Source organism: Etheostoma spectabile, chromosome 21 (genome assembly GCF_008692095.1).
Source record: "Etheostoma spectabile isolate EspeVRDwgs_2016 chromosome 21, UIUC_Espe_1.0, whole genome shotgun sequence".
NCBI lineage: Eukaryota > Metazoa > Chordata > Actinopteri > Perciformes > Percidae > Etheostoma > Etheostoma spectabile.
Genome location: NC_045753.1, coordinates 9,235,884 through 9,255,754, shown reverse-complemented (window position 1 = coordinate 9,255,754; position 19,871 = coordinate 9,235,884). Strand labels below are relative to the sequence as shown.

Below are 19,871 nucleotides of genomic sequence, written 5' to 3'. Positions count from 1 at the left end.
TGTGTGTGGGTTGTTCTGACTGCATAAACGTGCGTGTCTGCATGGGGAGAGATTCTTGATAGACAGTCTGCATGGGACTGTGTTTGTGCATCCGCCAAGTATGATTTTTTTGCATGCAATGTACCCACTGCTGCAGCTCCCTGTAGATGTGGCTTTAACCTTTATCTCTCCTTCAACATGCTGCACAGTGCACAATATGCACAATAGCGAGCGGGGAGAGGGGCAGCTTACAGCAGCAACAAAGCAACACTTTCTCCTCCTCAAAGTGACAGTAAGGCCAAAGCAGAATGACACTGCTGCTGGGAATAAACCCTTGTCATAGCTGTGTCTGGATCCTTGAGTTTCCATGGGGCGTGATTTGTTTTTGACAGTTTCCACATCTGTTTGGCGTTAATCCGTTTTATCATGTTATCAGGATTTAGATTTTGCTGAGAACTGGAGTGGTTTTAATTTTGAGATTGTGTCAAAGCTGGCACATTTCTGTGTTTCTTTGAAGCAGAAACTCATCAGTACCCCACCAAGTCACCATGTTGCCTCGAACTGAAGTGTTTCAGAGATTTCAGCAGCACATAACGATAGATAACCCTCTTATTGGCCATGACGCACCAGTCTAGATTCAGAAATACGTAATTCTTATTTTGCATAAAAGGGAAGGGGGGGGGATTAGATTCCCAGCCTCCCTCCTCCCTTTCTCCCTCTATCCTTTTTTTCCCTCTCCCTCTTTCATGCCTTTTTTCAGCTTCCTATATTTGACTATATCCCCTTTGTACTAATCTCAGTCTCATGTACCCCCACCCCCCATCTCTCTCTCCCCCCCCATCTCTCCCTGCCTCTATCTCAGTCTTTCCCTCTGCCTCCCCTGGCTCCCCGTACTTAATTTTTGGAGAGGGGGCACTAAAATATTTAAGGCTGTGCTGCTGTTGAGGCCTATATTTAGATGAGACAGAGCCGTGTGTGTGTGTGTGTGTGTGTGTGTGTGTGTGTGTGTGTGTGTGTGTGTTCATGTATTTGTGTGTGTGCTTGTGTGAGTGTTCTTGTGCGTGTGTGCGTATTGACATGTGCCCCACACTGCAGCACTCCCTCTGTTGGCTGCCAGGATAGCAGATCAGACCCTCTGCATCTGTCTCACAAACACTGGAAAATGGTGCACCCTCTACTAGTGAGAAACTTTTAATCTGTATGAAATAGTGTTTATTATGGAAAATCCTTTATTCCTAATGTTCCCAGATAGAAGAAGTAGATTTCTCATGTTCCATTAAGATGTCTCCCTGGCTCAAGCTGATGCCTGCCAGCTTCACATAGTGTATTATGTGTTAAATGATGAAACACTTTGAGAAAAGACAGGTAGACCTGGGGTCAACCCCTCAAACAATTTAGGCCGAGTTGAGGAACAACCTTCATTGACTAGGTTTACACGCACATAATATTCCGGTTTTAGTAGACTGTTTTAGTGACTCTCAGAAGACAAGCAAAGTGGAAGAGTTATACTCAGGTGTAATACACACTGTTTGCAAATGTCTTGTGACTTAATGTTCAATCTGTGAAAGCTTTATTTATCATTTGGATTTCTTCTTATTCGATTTGCCAACATTTCTAGCTGGTTATTTCTCTATCAAACACATGCTTCACACCTTTCCCACTGAGATCTGAATGAAAAAATAGCTTAGTGTTGAATTATTCATCCGCATCCTCAATTCTCACAGGTGGTTCGCTACAGTTTAAAGACTTGATACATTTACATGCAGGAATTGTCTTGTAACTGAAGACAAATGTGACATTAGATATGTTTATATCATCTTAACGTTTTGCAAAATGTGTTTACAGCACACACACTCTCTCTCTCTCTCTACTCCTCTCTCTACTCCTCTCTTTGTGTGTCAATCACAACCTAATGATAAAGTTGCCCCATGACCAACACTTGTTAAATCCCTGGTTCTCATAATCCCCTCTGTCTTCCCGTGTTTGTAGTTTCTGTGTTGTGTAAGCTTAGCAGCTGGAGTTGGTTTCTTAGAAAAGCAGTGTGGATTGTTTCTGTAGCAACAGCTTGGTTTATGCTCCACCAACTGCTACTGCTGCTGTCAGTGTCCACAGTGACTAATGAAACACCCTGTGCAGTGGATTGATTGTGTGTGTGCATGTGTGTGTTTTGTGTGCATGCGTGACAGGATTTTATTAACCCGAGTGTCCTCTGTCCTCTATGTTTTGGTGCATCCAGTAAATTTATAGTTTTGGTGCTGAAATGGTTAATTGATTAATCCATGGACAGAAAATGTATCGACAGCAATTTTGATATTGAAAAAAATATATTATTAGTGGCAATACAATACCTGACTTCATTGCAGATATACTTTACCATACTTTGTCAAATAAAAGCATGATTTACTATTTAAAAAAATATTAAATTTTGTTAGATCACAAGCAGCTGTACTAAACTTTGCGTCAATGATAATAATTCTCAGAGGGTAACATGAAAGGGTGAAATTAGGAAATCTTATCAAAGAATAAGTAAACAACATGAAAAATCTGAGCCGAACCGACATGAGAGCTTTTAGTACTTGACTAGTCTATATCCTCCACCTTGCCCCGTTGCCGCCGGAAATTTCGCCATCAGCCTATGTCTTTTTTTTTGGACGGATTTCAGTTACTTTCCGCTTCCTTTGTGTTGGCATTTTAAACTGCTGTGGATTTATGAGGACTATGGTTAACTGCTCCTCAGATCTCTGCAGGGTAAAGTTCCTTCCCGAGGCTATTTTGCAGCGGCACCGGGGCTCTGTGCAGGGCTTAGTACCGCCCAAGACGATTGTGATTGGTTTAAAGAAAAGCCAATAAACCAGAGCACGTTTTTCTCCCATATTGGAATGCTGTGTGGACTAACCAGACCCTCCTTCGCAGCACTGTGGAGGAAGGTCTGGCAAAGCCCAGTACTTGACAGATGACGGACACATGTTGAGGGTCAATACCCAGCTGGGATTTTGATAAATTATTAATAATTCAAGTCCTTTACTAAAGGGGTGCTTTGAGCTAAGTGCCAATGTCAGTATGCTAACGTATGCACCATGTCAATGCTAACAAACTGATATTTAGCAGATATAATATTTACCATGTTCACAATCTTAGTTTAGCATGTTAGCATGCTAACATTAAGTGGCATTAGATACAAAAGGCAGCTGAGGCTGATGGGAATGTCATTAGGTTTAATCCCAGGAAACGGAATTCCTGGGAAATCTGATCACGATTCCCGGGAAAGGTTATGACGGGAAATAAAATGAAATAAAAAAACGCAAGGAGTGCATGTCTAATGTTGTCATATGGTTACGTTGATGCATGCGGCAGTGCTGTAATGTAGCTACGGTAATAAAGGCTCTCTAAATTCATTACGCAGCAGTAGTCTACATCCGTGGAGGCAGAGAGAGCGTTTTCTTCTACCAATTTGTCACAAAAATGTCTATCCACGCACTCTGCTTCTGAATGCACACTTCCAGAAGAAAAAGAAAGGGCAGGGTTAGAATGCTTTGTAAACTAAAAGAAACAATTCTGTAAAATATTGGTTTTAAACGGGTTGCCTAGATTTTTAGAAGACATGTCATAAACATTCCACCTGGCATTTCATAATTAGCGCTGCAGCAGATGTCACACACGCAGCTCATTTGATCACGCAGCAGAATTGATCATTGCAAACTGTGCTGATGATGGACATAAACTGTGTTTTTTTGCCCAAGTAATAATACAAATAATATTAGAAATGTCAGTTTGGGATTTGGGAACGCATATTTGAATTATATCAATAAATTACTTGGTCTAAATAAATAAATAAAAACAGCTATTTCCCGGGATTCCCAGGAAATGGGTCATTTGCACGAGCCCATATGCACCCGGATGGCGGTGCCGGCACTGGGAGAATCACATTTTTTTATTTCTCCAGTGCATTCAACACCACCCTTCCTCTGCTACTAGGTGAGAAGCTGCAGATGGGTGTCGGTGCGTCCACAGTCTCCTGGACCAATGACTACCTGACAGATAGACCACAGTTTGTCTTTCTGGACCGTGTTCTGTCTGATGTGGTGATGAGTGGTACGGGAGCTCCACAGGGGACTGTGCTGTCTCCTTTTCTGTTCACCTTATACCCCACAGACCTCCAGTACAACTCAGAGTCATGTCACCTACAGAAGTTTTCTGATGACTCTGCAGTTGTTGGGTGTATAGGGGATGGACAAGAGGGGGAGTACAGAGCGTTAGTGGACAACTTTGTGGAGTGATCTGGTCAAAATCAGCTGCTGCTGAACGTGGATAATACCAAAGAGATGGTGCTTGATGTCCAAATCTGCCTCCAAAACTGTCCAAATCTGCCTCTGTGACAGATGTTTATAGAGCATATACATATACTTACTCTCCTCTAAGCTCCACTCTCCTTCATTCTTCCTTTGCTTCACCCTCACCTCTTCACCCACCCTACAGTTTGAGTCAGCAGTAGCGGGCTGCCATACAGTCTATGTGTGCTGCACATGAAGCACAGCCCTTCATTGATCTGAGATGTGGTCATATTTTGTTTCTGCCTTTCTCTCCTGTCCCTCTTTCCCCTAAGACCGGCATGTTTACCCCCCCGTCTGCTCCTGACACTGAAGAAAGGATTTGGGGAAGTGCTAAGCCAGCCTGCTTCGGGGGGAAAAAAAGTGGATTGACGACAGAGGAAACACAGAGAGTGTTAGTGAGAGTGTGTCAGGAACAGTGAGCTAAGAGGGAGGGAGGTGAGATCATGGAAGAGATTGCAAACAATGCAGAAATGATTTCTAAAAGGAGAAATAGATGAAGAAGATGTTGAGGATTAAAAAAATGGATACATGTATTGATCCGCCAAAAAACAAATTGGATTTCGTTGTGGTTCAGGTAACCCGTCAGGAGTCAGATCAGTCTGCAGTAGTAAGAGTGACTGCAGACATGTTGGCGTCATACTAGTGTATCAGTTTGGCACATGCCTGCTTGGAATTGGTGTAAAACAACACAAATTTCAACACATTGGCAAATGGTTAGCTGTGATGTGAAGTACATAAAGATAAACATAAAGATACATAAGCATAAAGATAAATCACTGGAATGACCCTTTAATAAAAGAAGGCTATCCTTTTTTTCCCGAAGAATTACATCTGTTGCTCAGTGTTTTAGCGTCAGAGAGAGTAATAGAGCGTAACAAAAAACTATTGTTACATAAATGTTTCAAAGTTTATTTCTGTAATAGCTGGATATGGCACTAACATAACAGTAAGATAAAAGGAGCATGAGAGAGAGAGAAAGAGAGAGAGAGAGGATAAAAAACAAAGAGAGAAAGCCATACTGCCTTTGTCTTCCTCACCAAGGTCACCTTTTCTGCTGAATCAAATATTTCCGACTGATAGAAGTGGGCTTCTCCTCTTTTGCTCCATCCCTCCTCTTCTATTTCCTCTTTCTCCATTTATTACCCTCCCCACTGCTGCTCCCTCCCCCTCTTGTTTTTCACTTCACATTCCACTTCTCCTCCTGTCTCTCTCGCTCTCCCTCCCTCCTTACTGGGGCGCTGCGGATGCAGTTCCCATGGCAACCATTGGATCCATGTTTGTCTGATACGTATGCGATCCATTAATAACCCTGCTGGCTAGAAATAATAATAACAGCAACATCTTGTCCCTGACCACAGACAGAGAAGCAAAGACACAACAAAAGCAAATATTGTAGAACGGGCTAAATGTGAGAGGAATATAAAAATTAGAGAGAAAGAGAGATGGATGGAGGGATGAAATGTGTGTCAGAGAAGATCAGCACAAGCTTGTATTTTAGCTTTACAAACAATTAGAGCAGGATATTAGTCCTCTATTCATGTTTGTTTTGTGTCCGTAGCATCGACTATAGAGTTGGAACCAAAACGTCTGCAATCTTCTTTACAACTACTGTTTTTAGACAGGACTTTACATTTAGGAACTTGGCTTCTTCTGTTAATTTAAAAAAGGGTTTTGCTGAACATTTCTCAAAGTAAGGTTTAAAGCAAAAAGTATTGTTTGGTATCAAAAACTATGGATTTTATTTGCACTAGTACAGAGAAAATACATTTTCTTTGTGGAAAACTTGAGCAGTCTTCTGTTTCAGTCATCATAGGGTCTTAATCTATCTGCATTATATAACAACCAATTTGCAAAGTCAAATTGCAATGCGAGTTCACAAATTCTCCCAAACACATGAAAGACACTCATACGCACACTCACTGTCATTGTTATGTGGGCCATCGGGGAGTCCTGCTCGTCGCATTGGCACTGTGCTGCAGCCTGGGGGAGGAGGCTGGCTGGCTGGAGTGATGGATGGAGAGTGGCCAGCATGCGTGTGTGTTTGTGTGTGTGTGTTTGTGTTTCTGTGTTTGTGTTTGGTCTGCAATGATGTGTTTATGTGTGCTGACTGTGTAAGTACACATTAGAGATAATATCTAAAGGTTTGGAAAAGTGCAGCATGTGTCCGAGGTTGCGTATGAATAAAAGTGTGAATGTGCAGCTCGATCTGACCTACATTTCCACTTCAGCTAGCCCCAAATAACTGCCAAACAACCTTTCTCTTACACACAAGGACATCCACCTTGCTAATAGCACCATGTGTTTTTTTTTATAATGCATAAGTAAGCACAGACACTGGCACAAGCTTAAGTAACAGATCAATGTTTTCCCTAGGTTTGTGGAAGACTTAGGTGCACATACAGTATTGGCGAGGTCCTCCCTCAAGAAAATTGCTGCTTGGGTGCTGCACAAAAAACCTGACAGATGACTGGGTGGAACATAAAGCTGCATAGTGAACAAGTGCTGAAACAACTACTTTACGACACAACTGTTAAGGTTGTTGATTCATCTTTCCAGTCTTTTTTAAAGCAAACTTTTGCCTCCCAGATGGATAAATCATTGCAAATTTAACATATATATTTGGATATTTGGCAACTTCCAGACATCATCTGGGGCTGTTGAGAATGAGTATTTGTCACCATGTCATGTGTAACATTTTATAGACCAAACAATCAGAAAACCGCTGATAGTTGCTAGCTGACGCATCATCTTCTACAGAAGTCATCTCGGCCGCTGACTGTTGACGTCACATCCTCCAGCGCTGCGATAATGCATGAAATCTCATCATACAATTGAACAAAATTGCACTCGTGTAATTAGCTCTGACCGTTTGACAGATTTAGCACTCGGGGAGAGAATTATTAAGCCTTAGTTCAAATGCATTCTAATGGGAAGAGATACAAGTGTTGCACTCTTTCCGAGGATCAGTTTTGCGTGGAAAATTCTCTTCCTCTGAAGTTTAATTACAGCCTCGGTTATTATTGTCAATATTTGGATTGTCGTTACTTCATTAATGACCATTTCTATTTCAGGATCATTATGATTTTGTTTTCTGAGCTTGATGATCTCAGACAAATCCCATCTGTGAACTTTGCCTTTTAGCTTCCCCTCAAACACAGTCCCAGCTGTTGATCGTCATAATTAGTTTCCGTCTTAGTAAATCAGACACTAATTACAGATTGCGAGGGCAAATTGAATGATAGGCTTAGCGCAAATCATCACCATATTCACAGACTAATAAATAGTGTCTGTGCAGTCAGTCACCAGTAGGCTACTGATACTGGAATTACAACTAAAACTCAGTCAATTAATCAATTACTTGAATCAACAGAAAAATTATCTGCAAAAAAATTCATGGCCAAGTACTTGTCACTTTTTAAGCAAAAATGCCCCAAATTCTCAGGTTCAGGCTTCTCAAATTTGAGGATTGGCTAGTTTTCACATTAAACTGATAATCTTCAGGTTTGAGACTGTTAGGAATCAGTTTTGGCCATTTCCCACTTTATTATAACTCAATTAACGAAATGTAGGTACTATTATGGTTATTTTAAATGTTGCTGGTGTCCATCTTAAACGAGCTGCAAAAAAGCTGCTGTGTGAAGTACAATATGTGGTGTAATTTGAAAGGAACGCATGTGTCCATGAACAATCAGTGCAGATTCAAGCAGGGATCAGAGGATTACATTTTTTGGTCATTTTTAAACACAAATTACTTATATCCTATTACAAATGACTCATCTGTACCTTAGATTAATAATTCTCAGGATGAACACCCTTAATGCTGCGTGTGCATGCCACATTTACTGTAAGTAAAGTAAGCTGCTGGTTTAGGCTTATTCCAATTTAACATTTAACATGCCGTGTGTGTGTGTGTGTGGGTGTGTGGGGGTGTGTGTGTGTGTGTGGGTGGGTGGGTGGGTGGGTGGGTGGGTGTGTGTGTGTATATACACCTTACATGGGTCTGATGGTGTGAGCTATATTTAAACTTCTACACTCTTAGAATGGCTGCCTCAGCATTCCCAGGGGAGCTTTCCTCGTACCAAATGTATGTGAGATGTACTCACTGTCTCTGTGGATAAAATCATCAGACACGTGGTGTACAGTTACGACAGTACAGTACTGTAGCAGCTTTAATTTGTTAGACTGCATCTCTTTAGTGACATCTACATTTACCCCCATAATCCTCCATCCCCTCCCCCTACACACAAATATTCCACCCAGCAACAGCACTAGACCATCTCCCACTGTCAGCCCAATAATGATTAGCCCCTCCCCCCCTCCCACTTAACCTGTTTTCATCATGCTTATTCATTCTGCTTCCCACATTCCCCATCCCTTCACCTCATCCTCCCATCATTTGATCTCCTTCACATCACTCATTAATTACACCTCCATCCCTCCCTCTTTCCACCTCACCTTGCTTTCTCCCCCTCTCCTTCCATTTTATCTATTCATTTTTCGTTTTTATCCCACTGTAAACGTCCAGCCCCGGGGAAAGTCAACTGTACTGACCTGGGGCTGTTTGCACAGAGATTCTTTGACTGTGACTTTAATCAAGCAAATAGTAAAACATCGGTCAGCACAAAGGAGTTCATAAGACATTACAGATTGACTTCAAAAGGGACAGTTTAGGTTTTTTCAAAAGCCTAAAAGGACTTTTTATTCATTCAGCCGTTTTCAGAAGTCTCTAAATTATATATTTCTGTGTGATATACTGTACATCACAGACAATATATACATTTCTACGTTTAATTACGCAAAACTTTCTAGTTCCAGAATAAAGTAAAACTAATTCAATGTGTATTCTGGGTCAAATAATACTCTTGAAACTGTAAAACATGGTCAAAAGAGCTTCTAGCTCAAGAGACAAAACTCCACGACACGCTAGGAAGAAATAAATAAATCTAGGCAAATTTAGCAATGGGTTTATAAATAGAAACTGAGAAATATATTTACAAGAGATTGGAACCAGAATATCCAAAATTTACAGACACTTCTGGTGTCCGAAATAATGGAGCAACAACAAATTTATAACATCTTGGGTTTTCTGGTTCTGCTTTAGTGTTTCTATATTTGAGAAGCAGCCGACAGACAGACAGACAGACAGACAGACAGACAGACAGACAGAGATGCTCAGAACAACGTCTGGATCAGAAAAGTATTGTCCCTTAAATCATATAAATCAGTTAGTTGTGTGCAAGGTTGAAATTGTAGGCTTGTAAATGCTCCGTTTTCGCTTCACTTCCTGTATTTGGGTTGGATTGCAATCTCACCTGAAGTGAACCAAACTGTAGTTCACTTGGAAGCGAACAGAGTCCCCTATTTTTAAGCAGACCAGAGTTACGATGTAGCGGAATGAGGACCCAATAGCAGAGATGAGTGAGGCAGGCGGGAGCAGGTAAATAAGGATTTATTAATTGCAAAGTCCAAGGAAAACACAGGGAGCAAAAATGAAACAGCCAAATACTAAAATACAAAAAGGGTCCAGGGTTACAGGGTACAGCCCTAGAAAGTTCACACTCCACTGCCATTGTGATATCAGGGATGACCTTGGCGGTGGTCTGCGCTCTCCAAGTGCCCTTCTAGATTTGGCATTGATTGTTATTAGTTTTGAGATAGTTTAAGAAAAAAAAACTATATTTTGAAAGTTTCAGTTGTAAACTTTCTGAAAAATAATGGAAAAGACAAGAATCTAATCCGTTGTTTATGACGTTAATGTTACTTTTCCTAGTCGTAGTACTAGCAGTGAAAACTGTACATAGTGCCAGCACGTGGAGCAGTGAATGGTAAAAAAAAAAATTGGACTTCATTTTTAACACACTTTAAAGTAGTCTAGAAGCAACACTGAGACCGGCGCCAACCACAAGATGCCTGTCCCTGATGGTGACTCATTCTTGACATTCAAACCTTCCTGCCGTGACCTGTCAGTGGATGAAAATAGATGAACCTTTGAGTGACGTATTGATTGCCTTTAATAAGCAGAATTGGAGGTGTAGCCACTTGAAAAGTAAGCAGTCTTCCTTCAGTAACGAGCAACTAATTGAGGCAGCCTGTCTTTCTTTTCTGTTTTGACTCAGTGTGCTCCGGCTTATTGATTGACCTAATGTGTTTTAAACTCCATTCAGCCTTGAGACGTTGGAGAGTCCTTCTGAAAGGCCAACCACGCAGCTGATCAGTGATTTAGCTCACTGATTTCACAGTACCAAGACAACCCCAATGACAGGATCCAGCACACCGTTGACCAAATGCGCGCACGCACACACACACACACACACACACACACACACACACACACACACACACACACTGGTTTAACTCTCCTGCTATGTGGTCATTATGGCTCTGCAGTGTGAGATAGCCTCCACCATCTGTGGAGCAACTACAGCATCCCCTAGAGATGGAGGCCTTTGCTTTGTACATTTCCGGTTGTGTTTCATCTCCCACTGATCTCTTAAACAGAGAGACATAGCGGTAAGAAGTGTGTCCCTTTGTTTAACCAGGCCATCTGTGAACACTGGACTCCTTACAACAGCTGGCACGAGTAGCTGTTATTGATAGCCATTATTCTCCCGCTGTCCTGTGGGAATGGGGAGGGTTTACCTCCAGATGCCATGTGGACAACCTACCAGTGGTAGGCCCAAATGTTGCCATCTACTCCATATTCTGCTCTGCTCAAGGGTTTTGCAAGGAATTGCGCTGGGCTGTGAAGTGATTTAAATCAGTGGCCGCACTGTATTGTAGAATGTGGCAAAGGAACAGCTTTTTCAAACAAATACCCCAAAATAGCTCTTTGATAATTGAATAAAAAGATTCATAGCAGTAAATTAGTTTATACCATTTGTGTCTCCATTAAAGGAAATAAGCTGAAAGCCTGAAAAACATTTTTGTCTTATGAGCCTCTTACGCATCTTAGTACATATAGTATATCCTTAAGACTAAATTTAGTCTTTTCGGAAGTCTTTTAAAGCTATATTTGTCTATAAGAAAATAGAAATGTATGATATACTGTATGTAACTAAAAACATCTGAAATGCAGTAGTTGTTAGTTACAGTTTTCATCAGATAACACAGCAGCTGCTAAATCTTTTGTTTTCAGCTTGAGAGATTTAAACCAAAACCGAAAAACTGGTAAATAAATGTATTAAATATTTATTCTTTTGCACTTGAGGATCACAAAAAGCCTTTTATTCCAGACACCTCGGAGGACCGTGATATTCAGCCACTGCAGCACCCCAGGTCTTGCTTACAGTGCATGATACTAGCTTAGCATACTAACAAGAAGGGCTTGGGTTTACTGTTCATGTGTGATCCAGCTTCAAATGGAGCCTCATGGGAGTTTTGGGGAGTAAAAACACTGTTAAGTCAAATGTGTCTTATAGGACGATCTCATGTTTGAGAGTACGATGAACCAGTCGGTTTAGCTGCTGATCTTTCTCTCTTCTCTGTCTGGTGCGGAGGCCTGGAGCAGTACTGATGCTCAGCTGCTTATAGCCGCCTTTGATGTAAGCCTCGCTTTGGCAGCTCCACCTCTGAACTCCACTTCTCCATGTACACACTTTACTTTCTCTTTTTTTCTCTTCTACAGACATTTTAATCAATACCATTTTTGCAGTCAGTGCATTTTCACCCCGTTCTTTAAATGACCTACTTAGTAAGCTCTCCTGTTGTGAGTACAGCTCTTTTTTTCTCTAAAACGAGAAAAGATCATCAACAACTTAGGAAAGGAGCGGACAATTAGAGGGAGGGAAAAAGGCTATCCATACTCCGATTCACTGAACTTTCCAAGCTTAGTAAAAATACTGCAAGCATAGTCTGCCTTATGATATAATCTGATGCACCAAATCTGCTGAAATAACCCAAGATGGTTGCTGCAGAAGGATTTCAGTGCTGCATTTCATCTGGTCTTTGGGGTTTTTCTTCTTTTGCCTCTAATCATTTAATTCTCTGCAATTTGTAGCTGTCTTGTCAAGGTCTACAAGTGCAGATAGTACGTTATTTTAAAAGTATTTATGAGAAAGGGAAGAGAAGGAGCGAAAGGTTCAAAAGCCCAACGCAGGTGTCTTTGCTATTTTAAGACCGATTCAGTTGTTAATTTCCCATCCAGCACCCACGTCATTTTAAATAGCAAATGCACCTGTGCCCATCTTTGCACCCATGGGCGTGCTGGTCTTACAAGGAGGTGTGTTCAGGTACATTCTTGGCGTGTTGCTATCTTGCGGCAGCAGGAAGTGATTGCGCCATTGACCAACAATAAATAAAACAATAAAGTCAATAACTTAGCATTTCATTGTTATTTTAACAGCACATTATTAAAATACGCCCAGGCTCGTGCACACCACGTGCACACTATGCTTGTTACACACACAGGGAAGCACAGCAGCACACGTACATGCAGAAGATTAAAAATAAAAATAATACAGTTCAAATCCGACATCATAATAGTAATGCACCAAGGTACAAACGCACCTGAATGGGAGATGACACGTTGGTTGGTTTATTGCATGTTACGCCCAAAACACACCTGTGAATTATTAATGACACTAAGTGTAACCTTTTCAAATCATTAAAATAGGGCCCAAAGAGTGCAACGTTACCTAATGCAGAAATTATCTACAGTCAAGATGTGTTAACCCTGACTTTCACTGATATGATGTCTGCACTCTTGAGATATCCCTCGAGTCTTCTTTTAACACTGAGCTAAAGTACATGTATCATACTGCAATAACTGTATCTCAAATCAGCACACCCATCATGCCGTCAAAACGGCTTAAACTCTGCCTCTCACCTGCGTTATCTTTAATATTCATATGCCACATCTGCAGTTGCAGTACTAGCAAAACTGTATAACTTTTGGAACGGGGACGCTAATTAAAGAACTGCACTCAGAAAGCCTCTTAGGCAGTTTTCACACTTTAAACTGGGGCAGATGAGGCCAGAACAGTTTCATCCATCCAGACTGGTGAAGCGGTGAAACTATTTCCTGTCTGTCCACTGTCACTTTCAAATAAAGGGGAACATGATCTTTAAAAAAAGCTTGTTCAGTTAGCTTCAGTGTGATGCTGGTTTGTGTTTTTCTATGCTCTGTGTGAATCTTTCCGTTTCCTCTCTGGTGTGAATGTAGCACACGGGAGCATGTGGGATGTGTGATGGAGCCATGTGAGACACAGAAAGGGTGTGACAGTGAGAAGAAGAGATATGCTGTGTAAGGTCTGGTGTTAAATGCAAATATATGTTGTTAAGTGGGTAGCTACAAAGGAAGACAGAAATGTAGAAAAAGAGTGTTGGGGTACAGAAACGTGGACTTAAAACTTCTTGTACTTAACCGTCTCTACTCAAATATCTAAAAATACTGTAGTCATTGTTTGCCATGCTGCACAATCTTCTAGATTAATTGGCTAAAGATTTTGTACATTTTGACGATGAATCTTCCAGACTTTGGTGATCCCCTGATTTTTTGTGGTTAAGATTGAAATGTCTGCAACTATTTTATAATGTGTCATGAAATTTGGTTCATACAGTAAATTTATCTGAATCTCAGTATGAATTGTAATAACTTTAGTGATCATCTGACTTTTTATCTAGTTCATGTCATGTCAAAATTCCATCCCCAGTTTGTTTAGTGCCAATTAGCAAATGTTGGAATGCTAACATGTTAAACTGAGATAGTGAACATGGTAAATAATATTCCTGCTAAACATAAGCATGTGAACTAGAAGCGCAGACAAGGCCAAAATATAATGCGTTCATCTCTGGCCCCTGCTCTGCTTTCCCCTAAATTCCATGAAAATTGTTTTTTTTTTCTTTATCCTGCTTTTTCAAAGATTGTGTCTGACAAATGTTTGTGTAGACACAAATCCAATGATCAAATGATTGCTGAAAATATTGGTGTAATGTGCACACAGAGTCAGAGAATAGCCTAGCTATCCATCATCCAATCATAAAGGCAGCATGGCGTGTCAGTGTGTGCTCCTTCAGTGCTGCCCCATGGTGTCTGACCTTCACACACACACACACACACACACACACACACACACACACACACACACACACACACACACACACACACTCTCTCTCTCACTGTGCGTGCTTTCTCCACACGCTTTCTTGATCTCAGTGTGGTTCTTACGAGCTGAAATATTGATGTGAGAAAACTGAAGTTTGTTTTTTTACCGAGACCGTGGCATCACTTGGTCAGCGCTGTGTGTGGAGACACTGACTACGTTTATACACTTTATATTTCGGGTTTTGCCCTTTATTCCTAAAAAGACAATATTCCAACTAAGCTGTTTACATGGCTAATGAAGGTGAATATTCTACTTATATTCCTGTTTACATGTAACGTTACGTTAGCTGTACAAAATATTAGGGGTGGGAATCTCAGGGCACCTCACGATTCGATTGGTTTCCGATTCAGAGGCCAACGATTTGACTCTAAACTGATTATTGATGCATCTCGATGCAACAATTTTTATATGTACATTTTCATGCGTGATTTAAATATTTTTTCAATGAAATGTATTGTGGACTTAGGTTTTTATTTTGTAGTTATTCCATGCCTAAGCCTTCAACATGCAAACATGTAAAGGTCACCTTCTCTCACAGTAACCCTCCATGTCAGAATGAAACATGAGGTGGTCAGATGTAATGTGATAAAGTAGATGAACGGCCTATATGTGTTTTTTTGTGTCTGTCTTATTAGATCATGTGTATTTAGACACAACTTTTTTTTTGCACTCTTGCCTAAACTCTAAGTTGTTGTTGTCCATAATCCCATACTCTCAGTCACTCTGTTTTCAAATTTGTGCATGTCTAACTTTTAAATCAAAATCAACACGTTTAAAAAATATAATATATATATTATAATCAATTATTAACTTATCAGAATCGAGTATCGAATCGTTCTAGAGAAAATCGTGATGCATTTAAGAATTGATTTTTTTTCCCACCCCTAGTTTACCAGCGATGGCGAACTTGTCGGACTTTGCCAACACAGCGTCCTTCAACCAGCTTTTTGAAAAGGTTGGCGTTGCGATATGTGCGCATATCAAAAAGCCTGTGGATATCTTTGACAATGTTTTAAAGGTAGCTGTGTTTCTACTCATATATCTATATATTATATCGGGTCCGCAGCCTTGGGTCTGATGCTACCTGATGTACTCTGACCACATGTAGGTTTAAATCAGGTTGTACTGTAGGTTTAGTTTTAGATGTCTTCAAGCTTTAGTAACAGACGGTTTGGAAGAGCAGGAATGAGTTTGAACTACATAATTTGGAAATAATTCTTTTTTTTGCTCCTTCAGTAGCTCCTAAAACGGCTCTGTCATCATAGTTGGAAGTGCGGAAAGATCAAACTTTGATCACCTCCTCAAAGTCCTGAGTCTTCATAGCAGTTCTTCTCCCCCACATGCATCGCTCATATATTTTTCAGCAGTAGAGAGCTTGGGGAAGAGCCAGGTACACTATTAGAGGGATGACTCAGAGTGGGACTGGGTGGCTTCAAAGCCTGGAGGTAATCTTGGCTCCGCGTCCTGAAAATAGTCCTCTCCCGCTTCTCTTCCACCGTTCTCATTTCTCAGCACTTTATTCCACTCTGATACTTTCAGCACCCAGTCTCTGAGTAGTCTTTCCAGTAAATCTCTTTCTTTTCGCCATCCTTTGAAGCAACATTGTGGAACATTGGAATCTTCCCACTTATGCACCGTACATACGGACAGCTGTGCACATGCATTTGTTATGTTTACATTACTCATGATCTCAAGTGACACAACACAAGACTTAGCAATCCAGCTAATATTACCTACTAGTCCAACAGCAAGATGGCCAGCTCGAAGTCTGTCTGGCTGCTTTTCATTTTGCCAAGTTCTCGCCAACGACCAGTTTGAGATTTACTCTTGCTCCGTCACTCTCTTCTTTTCTCTTCTTAGCTTCTTCTATATCGTAGACTGTTTCTTCGCCATTATGTCTGTAGAGGCTGCTCAACCCAGTTCCATCAACTGTTCTACTGAGCTGACGGCAGCTACAGTTAGCGATTAGCATGACTTGACTAAGAAAAGCCTTCTGTCCATCAGGAAACTCCGTAAATCAGTGGGATTCGAGGTAGAGGAGCCGCAGTACAATAACGGATAAACCAGAAAACATTTCCTCCCTAAAAAAGGATCCTGTTTTACCAAAATCAGTGGTAGTGCGTTACACACTTCCACTCCCAGGAGATTGTACCCGCTCACCAATGTTACGTAGTGCGAGAACAGGCATTCTGGGCTTGCAATGACAGAGGCACCATTCTCCCTATTACAAGTCAGAGTAGCACCTACATGATTGTGAAGCTGTTTTTCTAAAGTAAAATATTTACGCTTTATCTCTTTCTTGAGCCTCTCTAATTTTGTCCTTTTATTTTTACTTCTGTTACAATCCCATTTATCTTCATCCTTTTCCTCATCTTCTCCTTTTCCTCCTGGACTCCATCCTTCCAAGTAAAGAGGAGATACTTTTGGGGACCAGTGTGCCTGGACTCGCATGGCATTAAGGGCAAAGACACACAAAGAGATGGGGGTAAGGAGAAGGAAAGAATTGACTTTCCCGTTGGAGAGACCATCCAGGGGAGGACTGAGTCTGCCCTCGGGGCTCTGACTGGCTCAGGCCAGATCCTGATAGGAAAGGCCAGCCAATGACCTTAAGACTCAACTGATCATGATTTCTATTCAGAGTTTAAGCCTTTTATTGGTTTTCATTGTAATGCTAGAGTATTTATTCAGAGACGAGCTTTGGACGGATCAGAAAGTTGTCAAAGTCCTGTTTGGTGTATCCGATGGAAGCTGTGTGTGTGTGTGTGTGTGTGTGTGTGTGTGTGTGTGTGTTTGTGTGTGGTGTTTGTGTGTGTGGTGTGTGGTTTGTGTGTGTGTGTGTGTGTGGTGTGTGTGGTGTGTGTGGTGTGTTGTGTGTGTGGTGTACATTGGTACATGTGGACATTGGTGGGTATATTTCTGTGGAATGTGAGAAGTCCTACACAAAGAAAAACACCACTGTTCACAAAAACTGTCAGAGAGGAAACAGCCACACGGGGGTGGGGCAGAGCCCAGCCATCTGGCATTTCGTAAGATGGAGAAGTCACAAGATGAGGAGACCGCATCCAGAAGAAAAAAAGAGGATAACGGAGGTCACACACACACACACCAACACACACACACACACACACACACACACACACACACACACACACACATATGTACACAAACACACAGAGTACCATTGGCTGGCTGGCAGCCATGACAGATGGGGGAGTTCAGTTCACAGGGGGTTGCCATGGAAACCAGCATCAGTGCTACCCTGAGCTTCTGCGCTCTGCATAAAGCCGACATACAGAAAGGCACACATTCTGCAGAGGAGTGCAGCGTGGGCAGCAGGAGCCGTTTGCTCCTTGTTTATGACTTATTCTAGTTGCGCAACAAGTCGGTGTCATCAGGTTCACGACTCATTTCCTAATTTTAGATTTGAGGGAAAGAGATGGGTGGCTGTGACAGTGATGGCACTTAATGGATTTGTTTAAGAACTGCAAAGCATGCAGAGAGGGTTTTAGAACATACAGCAGCATAATACTGCACATATATTATTATTCTCTTCCATCATCACAGCCTCACACTATCCTACTTACTGTACATTCTCATAAAACAAACAACTGCATATTATGTGTGATGAATGTAAAAGGTGTAAAAGGTGACCCTTGTCAGATAAAATGTCTTTTGCTATCCCACTGAGCATCTACCTAAGCGAATCAGGAACTGAACATAGCAGGCAGCCAGTGACTTTCTGTGAGAAAGTGTGTCAAGACGAGCACTTTACTGGACAGAAAGAAACGCATGTATATTAACACCCCTCCTCTCTGAGCACATTTACATTTACATTACATCTTCCTCTCACTCGCTCTCAGCCAGAGGGCTATTATCACATTCATCATCTCATTCCCCTTCACATTTACATCACATTACATTTTCCTCTCTCTTTCTTTTCTCTGAACCCCAGCCTTAACTCCTCACTCTTTGAGTCTCGTCATCGATCCTGTTTAAGAGCAAACGAGGCAAAGCACCCATCCTCCCAGAAAGGGTCTAACTAGACGTGACAGACACTAAAAGCCAATCTAGCCCGGCAACGCCATATGGATCATTACTTCAACAGCGCTCCTGCTTGATTTCCTCTCCATTATTCATCTTCATTTTCTTAGTGTACATGCTGAAACATGCACACAGAGAGGGTTTCAGAACATAGCGAAGCATAATCCTGCACATATAGTATTATTCTCTTCCACATACCTATATCATCACAGCGTCATACTCTCCTACATACATTCTCAAAAATCAAACAACTGTATATGATGTGCGATGAATGTAAAAGGTGACCCTGAACTTATTGTGGCTTTATTCAATTGCTCCTTGTAGATTAAATGTCTCTTGTCCCACTGAGCATCTACGTGCTTCGTTTTCAACAAAGCTGTAAGCCAATCAGGAACTTTAGGTAGGTACTTTTTTTGTTGAGAGTAGATGAGATGTTTTGATACCACGCTTATGTCTGTAAGGTCAATTTAAAGCTACAGCCGTTAGCCCTTAGCTAAACCTCTGTGTCCAGTGGATCAAAAACAAGCAGCTGGTCGAATCATTTCAATTTGAGTCAAATCATTGATTAATATCTGTTGGAGAATCTCTGAACCAATAAAGAACTATCACACATCTTAGTATAATCCTTGTCCTAAAGTTGTCCCTCATAAACACTGTCCTTTCTCTCCTTGGCAGTTCACTGTTGGCGTCTGTTTTACATTATAATCCTGGGGAGTGAACCGTGTTTTAAAAAATGTCCTGAATGCTTCTATTAAACGCCATTGCTAATGGGGTTTTTTCTGCAGCTCAGCGCACCTTTTTGAAGTTAAAAAAAAGTTCAACTTTTCTGATACATCAAGCTCTTTTTTTGACAGCGGACTAGCGAGACCTGTCGTTTACATAAAAACAGGATGAAAATGGAAAAGGTATCGGAGGGAGTTATATGATATGACCGGGTGCATCTTGTTTAGGGAACTCCCTTTGTTACATCGTATATTCTCTAGATCGCTCGGGCGCTGTTTCATCTAGCACCGCTCCACACAGCACTCTTTAAATCTACTCTATACTGAGGTTTTCAGAACCAAAACGCTTCCAGCATTCTTTCTTTCTTTGTTTTGAACTACAAAAGCCCCCTAGTCAACTTGTTTCTTGTCAAAAAAGACACCAAGTCTGATCATGGCCTTAGACATATTTTCCATCTCATTTGCAAACAAAGTCATCCTTGCTTAGTATATACAGTAATATCAATCTTAGTCTCAGTCTGACACAACTGCTGCAAAGTGTGTAATCATGTGTATAATAATGTGATAGGATGCATGAGTAAGAATTAATTGAGTTTATTCAAAAGTACAGTTGTTGTGTGTGAGCAAGCGTGAATTATGGCCCCAAACAGAGAGACTATGACTGGGCATATCAAAGTGGAGTGTGTGTGTGTGTG

General features: G+C 41.2%; 1 protein-coding gene across 1 annotated transcript in view; it reads left to right on the top strand.

The window, feature by feature from the left end:
- Nucleotides 1–19,871, top strand: part of myo1d (myosin 1D) — a 97,500-nt gene that overhangs the window by 76,754 nt on the left and 875 nt on the right. The window lies entirely within an intron of this gene.